The sequence below is a fragment of the Podarcis erhardii genome (genome assembly GCF_964252035.2).
Source record: "Podarcis erhardii genome assembly, chromosome: 16".
NCBI classification, from domain to species: domain Eukaryota; kingdom Metazoa; phylum Chordata; class Lepidosauria; order Squamata; family Lacertidae; genus Podarcis; species Podarcis erhardii.
In genome coordinates this window covers 18,204,515-18,217,557 of record NC_138514.1, presented here as the reverse complement: position 1 = coordinate 18,217,557, position 13,043 = coordinate 18,204,515, and the positions used below count along the sequence as shown (strand labels likewise).

At 49.2% G+C, this 13,043-nt stretch overlaps 1 protein-coding gene across 5 annotated transcripts in view; it reads left to right on the top strand.

Moving 5' to 3' along the window:
- Positions 1 to 13,043, top strand: part of USP2 (ubiquitin specific peptidase 2) — an 80,655-nt gene that overhangs the window by 31,267 nt on the left and 36,345 nt on the right. The window lies entirely within an intron of this gene.

Genomic DNA, 13,043 nt, shown 5'->3' with positions numbered 1-13,043 from the left:
GTTAGGTAGGAAGATAGGAAGCGGCCTCGTTCTGAGCCAGGCCATTGGTCCTTTTTAGCTCAGTGCAGTCATACCTTGGTTCTCGAACATAATCTGTTCCGGAAGTCCGTCCGACTCCCGAAAATGTTCAAAAACCAAGGCACAGTTTCCAATTGGCTGCAGGAGCTTCCTGCACTCAATCGAAAGCCGTGTCGGACGTTCGGCTTCTGAAAAACATTTGCAAACTGGAACACCCACTTCCGGGTTTGCAGCGTTCAGGAGCCAAAACGTTCAAGTCACAAGGCGTTTGAGAACCAAGGTACGACTGTATTTTGTCTGCATGGGGGGGACGGGGACGTATTGTCCACACTTCTGCTCACCCTGTGCCTAGAAAGCGTGGGTCTGAGCAGTTTTCCACGGTGCTTTCTAGGCACGGGTTTGAGCAATTTTGCCTTCCCCTGCCTTTCTCCTCTGGCAAACCTTCTCTTTAGTGCTAAATGAGAACTGTGCGGGTTAATTCTGTGCCCAGAACAGCTGCCTACCAACTCCATCTGGTATGCTGGCTGAGACCCTGCCTGCCTGCCCACTGTCTCACCAGGGTGGCAAACGCTCCAATTATCTATCCTGCTTGGACTACTGCAGTGTGCTCTGCGTGGGTCTACCTTTGAAAGTGACTCAGAAACTTAATCCAGAATGTGGCTGCCAGACTAGTGACTGGGAGTGTCCGCCAGGACTATATAACACCGGTCCTAAAGGATCTTCACTGGCTCCCAGTACATTTCCGAGCACAATTCAAAGTGCTGGTGCCGAGCTTTAAAACCTTAAGCTGCTTCAGCCCAGGTAACTGAGGGAGCATCTGCACCCCCATCATTCAGCCTGGACTGTGAGATCAAGCTCCAAGGACCATCTGGAAGTTCACTACCTGGGAGAAATTACAGGGAACCAGGCAGTGGGCCTTCTCAGTAGTAGTGCCCGCCTTGTAGAACACTCTCCCATCAGATGTCAAAGAGATAAACAATTATATGGCCTTCCGTAGATATCTGAAAGCAGGAAGTTTTTAATGTCTGGTGTAGTGTGCGTTTTTTGGTATTCTGTTGGAAGCCTCACAGAGTGGTTGGGGCAACCCAGTCAGATGGGCCGTGTATAAGTAATAAATTATTATTATTATTATTATTATTATTATTATTATTACTATTACTATTACTATTACTATTACTATTATTAACAGCAATCCACTTAAAACCCAGCTGCTGTTTGTTCTGATTCTGCACTAGAGATTGGGTTCTCAGGGGAAAGCTTGCAGAGAAACGGATGTGTGGATTAGCCCTGGGTGGCTGGGGGGTCTCTGGGATTTCAGTCAGGGGACATTCTCAGCTCTGCCTGGAGATGCCACAGATTGAAGTTGGGCCCCTCTTCCTGCACAGCAGATGATCTACGACTGAGCTACAGCCTTTCTCCAACAGGGAAACTTCCAGTTTGAAAAATGCATGTAGCACCAGGGCTTAAAGAGTACAAATAGCCATTTAATTGATCCACTGGTAAGATATTTCATTAAAAACAAACTTTAAAACCTCCTTTTCAGTAGGCTAAAAAGATGCCCTGATTCATCAAGCTGTGGGCTTTAAAATAATTACTATTCTACAGCTCCTCTTCAAACTGCAGGTGGCTAGTGACATCTTAGAAGAAGCATTCCCTCCGGGGTGAGAATGCTGCTCCCGAGGCAGGTGTGTGGGAACCACAACTCCCATCAGCCCCTGCTGGCATGGCCAGCAGCCAGGGATGATGGGAGCTGTAGTTTAGCAACCTCTGGAGGGCAGAAGGCTTCCCCACACCTGTTCTAAAGGCATCCTCTAGCCCTTAAGGTGTAGTTACTGGACTCCAGCTCTCGTTATTCCTGATTGTTGGCTGTGCTGACTGGGGCTGATGGGAGTTGGGAGCCTAGCAATCTCCAGAGGGCACACTGGGTTGGGGAAAGCTGTTAACTCTCGGAGCTTAAGGACATCCCCAAGAAGCTGAATGTTGGAAGGTTCAGGACAGGCAAAAGCAAGTGACTTCTTCTCGCAGCACATAGCTAAACCCAGATGGCTTTAAAAGAGGATGAGACGAACTCATGGAGAAGAGGGTTATCGATGGCTAGTAGCCACGAGGACTACGCTCTGCCTTTGCAGTCGGAGGCAGTAATGTTTCTGAACGCCAGTTGTTGGAAAACACAGGAGAGGGAGAGGATTCTTGTGTTCAGGTTCTGTTTGAGGGCTTCGCAAAGACAACTCTGGCTGATCGCTGTGAAAAAAGGATGCTGCACTCGGCCCCTGGCCTGATCCAGCAGGACTTTTCTTAAGTTCTTAAGTTGATGGCGCTTTGCTGTGGCACAGCAGATTCAACCAATCGCCTAAGGTTCCTTTAATCTGGTGCCCCATCCTTCAGTGCATCCCGTGTTGCTCTTCCAAATTTAAGTTTGCTCCGTTTTGCAGGCTTAAGTTTGCTTTAACGGTTGCTGGATTTGCTTTGCTTTTCGGGCACAGAAGTTGCCCCGTGGCTTCAGCGAGTAAACACAACCAAGCAGGAGTTTTTGTCAAGTGGAGGAGATCTGGTTCTTTTCGTTTGCTTTCCTTTCCAGGCTGTCTGTGTGTGGAATAACAGGTTTCGCTGGCTTAGCATACTGTGTGATATTTTTCTGCAGGGAAGGGATGGAGGTTACTTCCAGGTACCCACAGCTCTGTTCCCCTACTTCAGAATTATTGCTGGGGAGGGTGGGGGGGCATGCAGGTTTTGGTCATTTTGAAACTCACTCAGAGCACTAGGTAAATCTTGGCTTATGTTCAGCTCTGGGTCCATGTTGGCCCCAACTTCCCATGCGCTTCTGGGTCTTTTCTGCACCTGGGAGGCCACCAGGAAATGTGATCGTGTCACGGCGACCTGGTTTTGTCATGCAAGGGTCAGGTCAGACGTGGCCAAACTTGAGTCACTTGTTCCCACGACCAGCCTTTGCCCCAGGCTCTCTGTGTTCCTGGATCAGGAATACCTGAGCAACCGCATGAGAAATATTTCTGCAAAGAGCAGTGTCGGTCACCGATGTGCCCTCATGTTTAGGGATGCAGGGCCAAGGAGAAACCAACAACTGTCTGGAGCGAATGGAAAGTTCTGCCGGGCATGGATTTAACTCTCTCTGGTTTCTCCTCTCAAAACGGCTGGCTTAAGCAAAGGCTGTTCAGGTTTGGTTCTTGTAATGCGACATATAATGTGCATTGGCCAGAATGTTCATTTGCATGACAAATGCCTTTCCTTCACACTTCTTGTTCACGTTGACAGGCAGGACTTTCTCAGAAGTCATGGGAGGTGGGCTCCAAGCCGTGCTAGAAACTCAGATATATAAGCTAGGCACCAAATGGCTCCTTAAAAAGAGGGTTACAGCCACCAGAACGGAAAACGTAGTTGCTATTTTGGAGGCAGACGGCTCAAAAGTCAATTTTTTTCAATACAGTGGTACCTCGGGTTAAGTACTTAATTCATTCCAGAGGTCCATTCTTAACATGAAACTGTTCTTAACCTGAAGCACCACTTTAGCTAATGGTGCCTCCCGCTGCTGCTGCGCCGCCGGAGCACGATTTCTGTTCTTACTCTGAATCAAAGTTCGTAACCTGAAGCACTATTTCTGGGTTAGCGGAGTCTGTAACCTGAAGCGTATGTAACCCGAGGTACCACTGTATGAAATTTTGGTTCCTGAAATTCATTCTGATTGTGCAGATAAAATGTAATAGGTAGAATTCTACAGGATGTGCTGCTGGTGCGTGCAAAAAAAAAACCCGAGATCCATCCTAGGAGCCCCAGACATGCGCTTACAGATGGTGGAGATGTCAGACGTCATCCTGGCAGCCGGGCATCTTCACCCGGTCGCAAGTGGCCGATAGCCAGATGCAAAATGCAGCTGACAAATTTCAAATGCTGGTTCCAAGGTAAAACAAGCTTCCCATGTGAGGATGGAGAACCTGTGGCTCTTGCTGGATTACAGCTGCCATCTTGCTGGTTGTGGCTGCTGGGAGCAAATGAAACATAGGAATCTGCCACGAGATAATCTTGTTCAGCATGGTTTGGATTACTATGACTTGGTGTGATTCTCCAGACTTTAAGACAGGCTGTCTTCCTTCTTAACTGGAGGTGCCATCGGGAATTAAACTAGCAGCCTGCACTGGCATTCCTGCCAGACACGCAGACTAATCTCTGTTGCAGGAATATTAAAGTGCAGTTTTTATTTTATTTATTGGATTTGTATACCGACCTATACCCAGAGGTCTCAGGGCAGTTGACAGAAAAGATCACAATATATAAAATCAAAACAAGAACAATAACCCAGCAACAACCCCTCCTCACCAAAAAAGAGCCACATTTTAAAAGGGTAAAAGGCCTGGTTAAAAAGGAACGTTTTTGCCTGGTGCCTAAAGGTATATAGTGAAGGCGCCAGGCAAACTTCCCTGGGGAGAGCATTCCACAGACGGAGAGCCACCTCGGAGTATTATTTTGCCTCATTCCTCCTATCCTACAGTGACTTGCACCATGAAAGCTAAATACAGTGGTACCTCAGGTTAAGTACTTAATTCGTTCTGGAGGTCTGTTCTTAACCTGAAACTGTTCTTAACCTGAAGCACCACTTAAGCTAATGAGGCCTCCTGCTGCCACCGCGCTGCCAAAGCCCGATTTCTGTTCTTATCCTGAAGCACTATTTCTGGGTTAGTGGAGTCTGTAACCTGAAGCGAATGTAATCCGAGGTACGACTGTAAACGTATCTGTGTGTATTGCACGACACACACAAACATGTATTCTAGAGCACAATACTCACAAGGTAGCTAAGTGCAACGAGATACTACCGCGCATGATGATATTGACATAGTTACCGCGGTTAGTTATTAACTATAAATGGATAATACACCTGTTACGCCTAGGAGGGCAGGTTCTGGGGGTCGCTCCGTTTGTCCCATCTAATGTGCCATGTGTGAGAGCTTCCTAAAAGCGGAGAGAAAGGTGAGGTGTCCTGCCTAAGAAACACATCCTGGGGCACAAGCTCTAGGCATGGAGCCCTGCCTCAGATTAGACCCCTCAATGCAAAGATTCTCAGGCCTTCTTGCCCTTGGGACTGAGTCTCCTAGGGAGGACCACTTCCTCCCAGTCCTGGCAGTGAACAGGTGATCTGGCAGCAGAGCTCAGAGCCTGTGTAATTAAGTCTCCCTGTCAATCTCTCCCTCCCTGCCTGGCACTAGTCCCCTGAGTTTATGTAACAGGTATAATTGTTTAATGCTCGCTTAAGAACACACACAAACTCTTGCTATGTCAATAGGCCCCCGTGGAGCAGATTAAAGAAGGTTTGGGGTGGGGCCTGCCTGCAGGTGCTCCCCAGAGTGTGTCACGGACCGAGACAGCTGTCTCAGCACATGGAGGTGTGTGTGCACATGTGTATATGCACACAGGCGCCTCAAGGGCGTGATTCCCTGGTCCTTCCTCTGCGCATGATAGAGCAATGTGCAATTAGTTCGCCTTTAGGGATGCGACGTGCGCGGGATGTTTGGCGCATGAGCTCACACCCGCAGCACACCGTCAGAGCGCTTTTGTGTCGCATTTAAATATTTGTGGCTTCCCACTGAGTCCACAGCCAGCGCTCAGCAGAGGACCCCAAATAGTGATGCCGTAAGGGTCCTAATTTATTTCCCCGTCCGTAAGTCTATAAAGTCATTGTCCTTAGATTGGTGTCAGGCAAGGACCCCTTTGAAGCAGACCCTCACCAGTTTCAGGCCCACGTTTTCAGTTTTGAATGGCATACCCATTCAAAGTGCGAGAGTGGTGGCTGAGGGTGCTGCTGAGCATGCACAGAGTGAATTCCTTTCTCGCCTAAGTAACTGCAACTGGTCTACGTGTTTAAGATTGGAGGGCAGGACTTCCATATCCTGCTTTCGAGAGCCTGTCATGTGCTCACCCCCTTTTCACATATAAATATTATTGCTAGGGAAGGATGATTGAGAAAAATGAGGGGGTCATTTAATAATAATGATAATGATAATGATAATGATAATGATAATAAATCAATCAGTGGGACAGTCCAGCTAATCTAAGTACAGTGGTACCTTCACGTTATGAACTTAATTCGTTCTGGAGGTCCGTTCTTAACCTGAAACCGCTCTTAACCTGAGGTACCACTTTAGCTAATGGGGCCTGCTGTGCCGCCGCCACACAATTTCTGTTCTCATCCTGGGGAAAAGTTCTTAACCTGAGGTACTAATTCCGGGTTAGCGGAGTCTGTAAGCAAAACCTCCACAAAGAATGTTGTTTCTGTGGTTTAGAGTCTCCATGGAGAGATTTAAAAACATATTTCCTAAGCTTGTTTCCTGGTTACGTTTCCAAGTGAAGTAAGACGAGCAAAAGCATTTCGTCGAAGCCTTCATCCTTCTATTTGTGCGATGCAGTTTTGTGTGCGAAAACAAAGCCCCTAAATAATGTTGTTTTCTATGGTTTGGAATCTCTGTGAACGGAGACAGTCTATCAGAGTAATAACTTGTGGAGGGGCATGGCAGCGCATGCCCTTTCTGTGAGCTTTTTAGGATCGTCAGATTGGTCACCGTGGAAAGCAGGATGTTGGGCAAAGATGGATCTTTGCTGCCAGCCCTGGCAGATTCAGAGGCACAGCCGTGATGCCCAGATTGGCGTTGGAAAGATGGCTTGGGACAGTGCTATTTTTCTAGAAAAACCAGGTGCTGGAACTCACCCTTGTTCTCTTATAATGGCAGTGGTGCCCGCCTGAGAGGGGCCAGAACTGAGTTCTGGTGAGTTCCAGCTGAATAAAACACACCATGGCTTGGGAACAGAAAGAGGTTTCTGCTCCTCCTCCTCCTCCTCCATCACCACTGCTTTTGTGATTCAGGATTCAGCTGTGTTTGACTAGCACCCAAAGCTGGCAGCTTAGAGGAAGAAGGAGGGTCCTGGCTGGGTGGAAGCAGGAAGAGTCGGCTGCAAGAGCTCGCTTGCCACGGCTGGCACGCTGGTACATTCAGTGCTCCGCCGCCACCAACTGTTTGTGAACACAGCAGAGATGACATAACCAGGGATGGGCAATGCCAAGGATGCCAGATCCAGCTGGCGTGCCACTCGCTGGGAGCAACAAAGGTGCCCTTCCAGTCTTGCAGCGCTTGCTTTTGTCCCTCCTCCCTTGTTCCTGTCTCCACAGAGTAGATGAAGGTTGCCATTCTAAAAGGTAGCATAGACACTCATGGGGGTGAGGGGATGCCTGCTTCATCGTAAGACAAACCAGAGTTTGCCCTCCAAAACCTGTTTTCTCCAGTGTTGAGGTTATCATACGAGTCAGTAGGTGTGTTTCTGAGCACGTGCGGAGTGCCACTCCCTCGCCGCTGGGCAGCAACCTGCTGCCACTTATTTGGGGCGAAGGGTATGTAAGTAAGAGGGCATAACCAGGACCTGAGTGTGTGCTGTGGTTCTGCGCAGACACAGAACTGGCATCAAGTAATCGAGAAAACATCAGTGTTGTAAAAAGCAACTTTCTGGTCCTCAAGATGGAAAATGCACGCTTGGAACTGTGTGGGCCAGGCTAGGTGCAATCTCAGAAGCTCTTCAGTGCCGCCGGTTTTGGTGGGGAAAGCCGCTCAGGACATGCTCAGGGGCTCCGTTGCGATGCAGGTGGATGCAAGGTATACAGAAATGTCTTGAGAGCTAAGCCCGGGGGAACTATTTGTTCAGAGTAAGCCCTTCAAGTAGACAGCGTTGCAAGGAGGGCTTGTTTGTTTGCTTGGCTGTCGCCGGTCACTTCCATAACTCAGGGAAGTTTTCCATGTTTGCAGTAAACTCAGCTAGACTAGAAACGGGTGGCAGAGAGCACTTAACATTCTGGGAGACGCCTGCTATGCAAAGGTTCACGTGCCCTTGCATGCGTGGCCTTCTTGAACTCTCTCACACCACAGCCGGTAACTTTCCACTTCAGCCTGAGCAAAGCAGGTGGGCAGGTGGGCTGCATGGCAGTTTACTGCTGGTTAGACCCAGCGCTTCACGGCTGGGCACACTGAGTTGGTGGAATCCAGAGGTACGATGGCAGAGTGGACTGTACCACTTCATGGTAGAGCTGGCAGGCCAGCGGAGGGTACCATTTTCTCAATCCTCCCTCATTTAAAACAAACACAGGTCCCTGCCAACAGAAAACTAGCAGAACAGGGAATGAACTGGACTAGAACCTCACCCCCCTAATACATTAGTGTGAGTAGTAGTTGTTTTCTAACTTGCAATCACTTTGTTTTTAAGTGAGAAAGGAACTTCCTCCTCTGCCCCCATTCCATGCACACAGTCTGAAGTGGTACAGTTCTTCCCCCCCCCCCCCCATTTTAGGGCTCAACTACTTTGGTGCACAGATTGGGTAAAATGAATGAGGTAGAATAACATTGTTTATGCTAATTAATCACGTAAACGTTTATGCTAATTAATAACGTTTCGCCACAGCAGACCATGAGACGAATAACGTAGCTTTTGTTTGGTAGGTGAACTCGTGTCGCATGCGACAAAGGCAGGGCAGAACAGGGAGCGATACTTAGAATTATAGAGTCGTGAAGGTGGAAGGGGAACCCCAAGAGACAATGTAGTCCAACCCCCTGCAATGCAGGAATCTTCTTCCATTGTTAGTACTGCATGGGCAGAGATTGCAGCACTTCTCAAGCAATGTGTATCTGAAGCCTAGAGCTTGTAGCCTCTAGTCCAGAAGCAGCCATTGCTCCTGGTTCGGGTGGCCGCTCTATTTCTGCCAACTTAAAACGCCTATCTGCCCATATCCCAATCTGTAGCCATGCCCCTCCCCGCCTTTGAAGATGCAGGTATGAAGTAATAGCAAAGGTGAAAGTACCTCTGAGCATGTGCAGAGTGACTTTCCTCTCACTACTGGGGGGAAATGCAACCTGGCCTCCGTCACATAAAATTAAGGAGCAGGTGGTCTTTCCAGGGACTAGTGTCAGGACTCTTAAGCCAATCCGGAACCCTGGCAAAATCTCTGTCGCTAACCACCCACCAAATGCCAGCGCTGTTCCTCTTCTTCACACCCCATGCCAGCACTCTGAGAACAACCCAAAATTATTATTATTTAATTTGTGTGTGTGTGTAGAATTTTAAAGCTCACCACTTCTTCCAGCCTTCCTAAACCTAGCGTTTTGGACCACAGCTCACACCAGCCCCAGCCAGCACTATAACAGTTGGTGGTATGAAATGTCACGGAATATCAGCTGGGAGCTGCAGGAGATAGACCAATTGCAAGCAAAGCAAGATGCCTGCCCTGGAACTTTTGCAGCTGCAAGCAGTACTGAAAGCACAAATAATCACAAATAAAAAGGACCCAGAATGTCCTGGGAAGGTGAAACGTTCCCTCCATTGGCTTTTGAATATTAATGCCAGTTTAGGGTCTAATCCTCCAAATCAGTCTGTTTTGCAGACATATCTTCTTTAAGGAGGCAGCTATTCTTTAGGGGGGGCAGGGAGCTCCTCTGCCCTCTCCCCTCCCTAAATCCCCCCTCTCTCCTTCCCTCAGAAATTCTTGCCTCTGCCTCCCTCTCTACTCCTCCTTCCGCTGGCCTGGCGTCAGCTGGCCCTGACCAAACACTGGGCTTGGCTGCTGGGTGGGAGGGGCTGCTGGCCTCCCATCTGGCATTGCACACGCCTCCTTCACATGGGCACGCGGCGCACCATCTGGCTCCGTCTGGGACAGACACTGAGAAGGCCAGCAAAGCAGCTGGGGTGCTCCTGAGGGTCCCCAGGCAAGCGGTTGTTCCTTTCACCCGTGCGCAGCCTCGAGATGGAAGCAGGCGCAAGAATATGAGGCAGCGTGGATAACGGGGGATTTTGTCTGCCCCGATATCCCTCTGACTTTGTCTGCCTATTCACTAGGACTGGAGGCAATCCGTTACGTGTTGTTTGAGAACTGAAAGCGACCCAAGTTAGCAGCGAATATTAGTCATGTTCTCCGGGTTGATTTCCATTGTGGACACGGGATGAATAAGCAAACAACAGTTGTTTCCACTCAACATTTCTGTTCTTGTTGGAATTCTCTGTCATCCCTTCCCACCTATATGCGTGCCTGGCATGCAACATAACAATCAGCAGAGCAGAGTCCCAGATGATAGGAGGAAAACCCAATGCATTCTTCCCTAGCATGATGGGCCTACCAGAACCTTCATGCAAATATAGCCATAGATTTAGAGGCGGATAAGTTGAAGGACGACATGCATTGTCTTGAAGAAGCCTGGTTTTTGAAACATGCTGGGATACATGGGCATAGCTGTCAACCTTCCCTTTTTTGCGGGAAATTCCCTTATTCCAGCGCCGTTTCCCGCTGCTTCCCGCTGCTATCCCAGATTGTTAGATATCCCGTAGACTGTCCCCGGGACAGGTGAGGCTGCTGATCCCTTATTTTTGAGGCTGCCGATCCCTTATTTTCAAATCTGAAAGTTGACAGCTATGTACATGGGGGACGTGCGGCCCTGCAGATGTTGCTCTGACCACTGGCCATGCTGGCTGGGGGAGTTGGAGTCCAGCTCCCAACAAGTAGAGGGCCACATATTCCTTCCCCCTGCCCTAATAGATACAGGTGTGTTCAGGGGTAGCATGTCACATTTTGCCACCTGAGGCAAAACCGGAAATTGCTGCCTTTTGTGTGTACCACCCCTTGCCACTTCCACTGAAACCACTTCCTAGGGTCGCATGGCTGCAGCTTCTGGGTTCTGGTGAGATTTCGCAAGGCCTCTGTGCGATCTCGCAGGGCTCTCACAAGATCTCGCTGGAACCCGGAAGCCGATACAGCCACATCTCCTCACTTCCTCAGCAGTAGCATCAGCAGCCAGACACCAGCAGAGATGATCCTTGGATTCCACCACATGAGGCAACTGCCTCAGTCTGCCTCACGAACAGGGCTGGCCCTGGGTTTGTGCCTTTGTGGGACACGAGGTTCAAGAACAGATACTGCCTTTGGAGGATGGTATTGTTATAAAAAGGACCCTCTTCCTTCACTTTTCACCCCAGAAGCAGTCGCACCCATCTCTACACATATCCTGTAAATTTCTTCTTCATATGGTGCAGAGTGAGTTTATGACAGTCTTCCCCACCCTGCTGTCCTGCAGGTATTATTGGACTACAACTCCCATCATCCCCTATCCACTGGCCATACTAGCTGGGTCTTTGTGGGAGATGGAAGTCAGAGCCAGATAGTGTTCTTCTTAAGCTCTTGCATCATCTCTTTCAAGTATCCTTGGGGGAAAAGGAATAATTTTTAGCCAGTCATGTGCCACATCCGGTGGTTGTAGTAACCTGGCAGTGTGAACGCACTGCAAATCCCATGTGACTGGTGTGACCCCACAGGGCTGTCAGTTTAATGGCACGGAACACAGTCCCGGCCACACACTCCCATAAAACACACACACACACACTTCGGGAATTTGCATTGCAACTTAACCAATCCATTTCTATAACGGTTCTTATTTTGCTGCCTGACTCTGAAAAGCCAAAGAAAACCAAGACCAGCAAATAGCAGCAGGGATCATTAAGCTCCCCTCTCTGTAACCCCAGGGCATGCCTGTATTCAGTTACCAAATAGCTCAACCAAGAAGCATGCAGAGGGCATTTGGACGGGCTGCCATAACCCCAAGTGACCCAGAAGAATTGCCTTGCAGAGCTGCTCCTATATTAAGCCACCCCAGGGAGGGAGGGAGAGAGGCTGGGACTTTGCCATCTTGGGGTGGGGCAGAATGAGAGGCACTTGTCGGCATGAGACTCCGCAGCTGAAAACAGGACCACTTTTGAAGAGGACCAAACTTTTCCAGTGTCAGCCTAGGCTTCTTTCTTGCATCTGATCTGAGCTAGGGGGAGAATGCTGCCATTTTGCTCTCCCAGCCCAGCACCCATGGGTTGCCACTGTTCTCGTAAGGCAAGGGCGGGCAGCCTCAGCCCCAGGGGCAAGTGGCCCCTGAAAGGTTGCTCAGAAGGGAATGTGGCCCTCGGGTTGGAAAAAGTTCCCCACCCCGTCAAAAAGAGAGCTGGGTTTAACCATATGGCAAGGTCCTTTCTTCATTCGACAAGGTCACCGAGCCCATTGACAGGTCAGGTATTCCAATAATACCACTCTGCAGATCAGGCTTCTCCAGATTTTTTAAGACAACAGTTCCCATCAGCTTCGGGGCTGGGGCTGATGAGAGTTGTAGTCCAGAGCATCCAGGAGGCATCAAGTGAGGGAAGGCTGGTGTACAGTAGATAATTGAAACAACAAAATAGATAAAACCACTAGAAAAGTTAAAACCGACAGCACAAGCAGAAGACTAAAATCAGTAAGCCTGCTGACCATAAAAACAGATAGATCCAAATGGGGCCCAAATTGAGTTTAAAGGCCTTGTAAATAAGTAGGGCTTAGCTTGCCACACAGTCTTGTGTCCAAAGCTTTTCTTTAACCCACTATTGCTCCGTTGCACCTCCAAGACCTCAGCCCCTCTCATCCCTGCCCTCTTTCTTCTCTGCCACCAAGTACACACACCGCTCAGCCAGTCGGGGCCGATGTGTACAGGGTGTGTTGGACAGTTGCAGCGCCTGCTGTGGCTGTAGAGACCGATATAGGAGAGACATGTTTTGTAGCAGCTGGGGCAGATGAGGGCGTCCGGCTGTGCCGCTGCAGGTGCACCATGGCGTTTCTTCTCTCTGTCCTCCTCCCAGACGCCATTTCTCCACCGGTCACTGCTTGTTGTTTGTTGTTGTTTAGTCGTTTAGTTGTGTCCAACTCTTCATGACCCCATGGACCAGAGCACGCCAGGCACTCCTGTCTTCCACTGCCTCCCGCAGTTTGGTCAAACTCATGCTGGTAGCTTTAAGAACACTGTCCAACCATCTCGTCCTCTGTCGTCCCCTTCTGCTTGTGCCCTCCATCTTTCCCAACATCAGGGTCTTTTCCAGGGAGTCTTCTCTTCTCATGAGGTGGCCAAAGTATTGGAGCCTCAGCTTCAGGATCTCTCCTTACAGTGAGTGCTCAGGGCTGATTTCCTTAAGAATGGAGAGGTTTG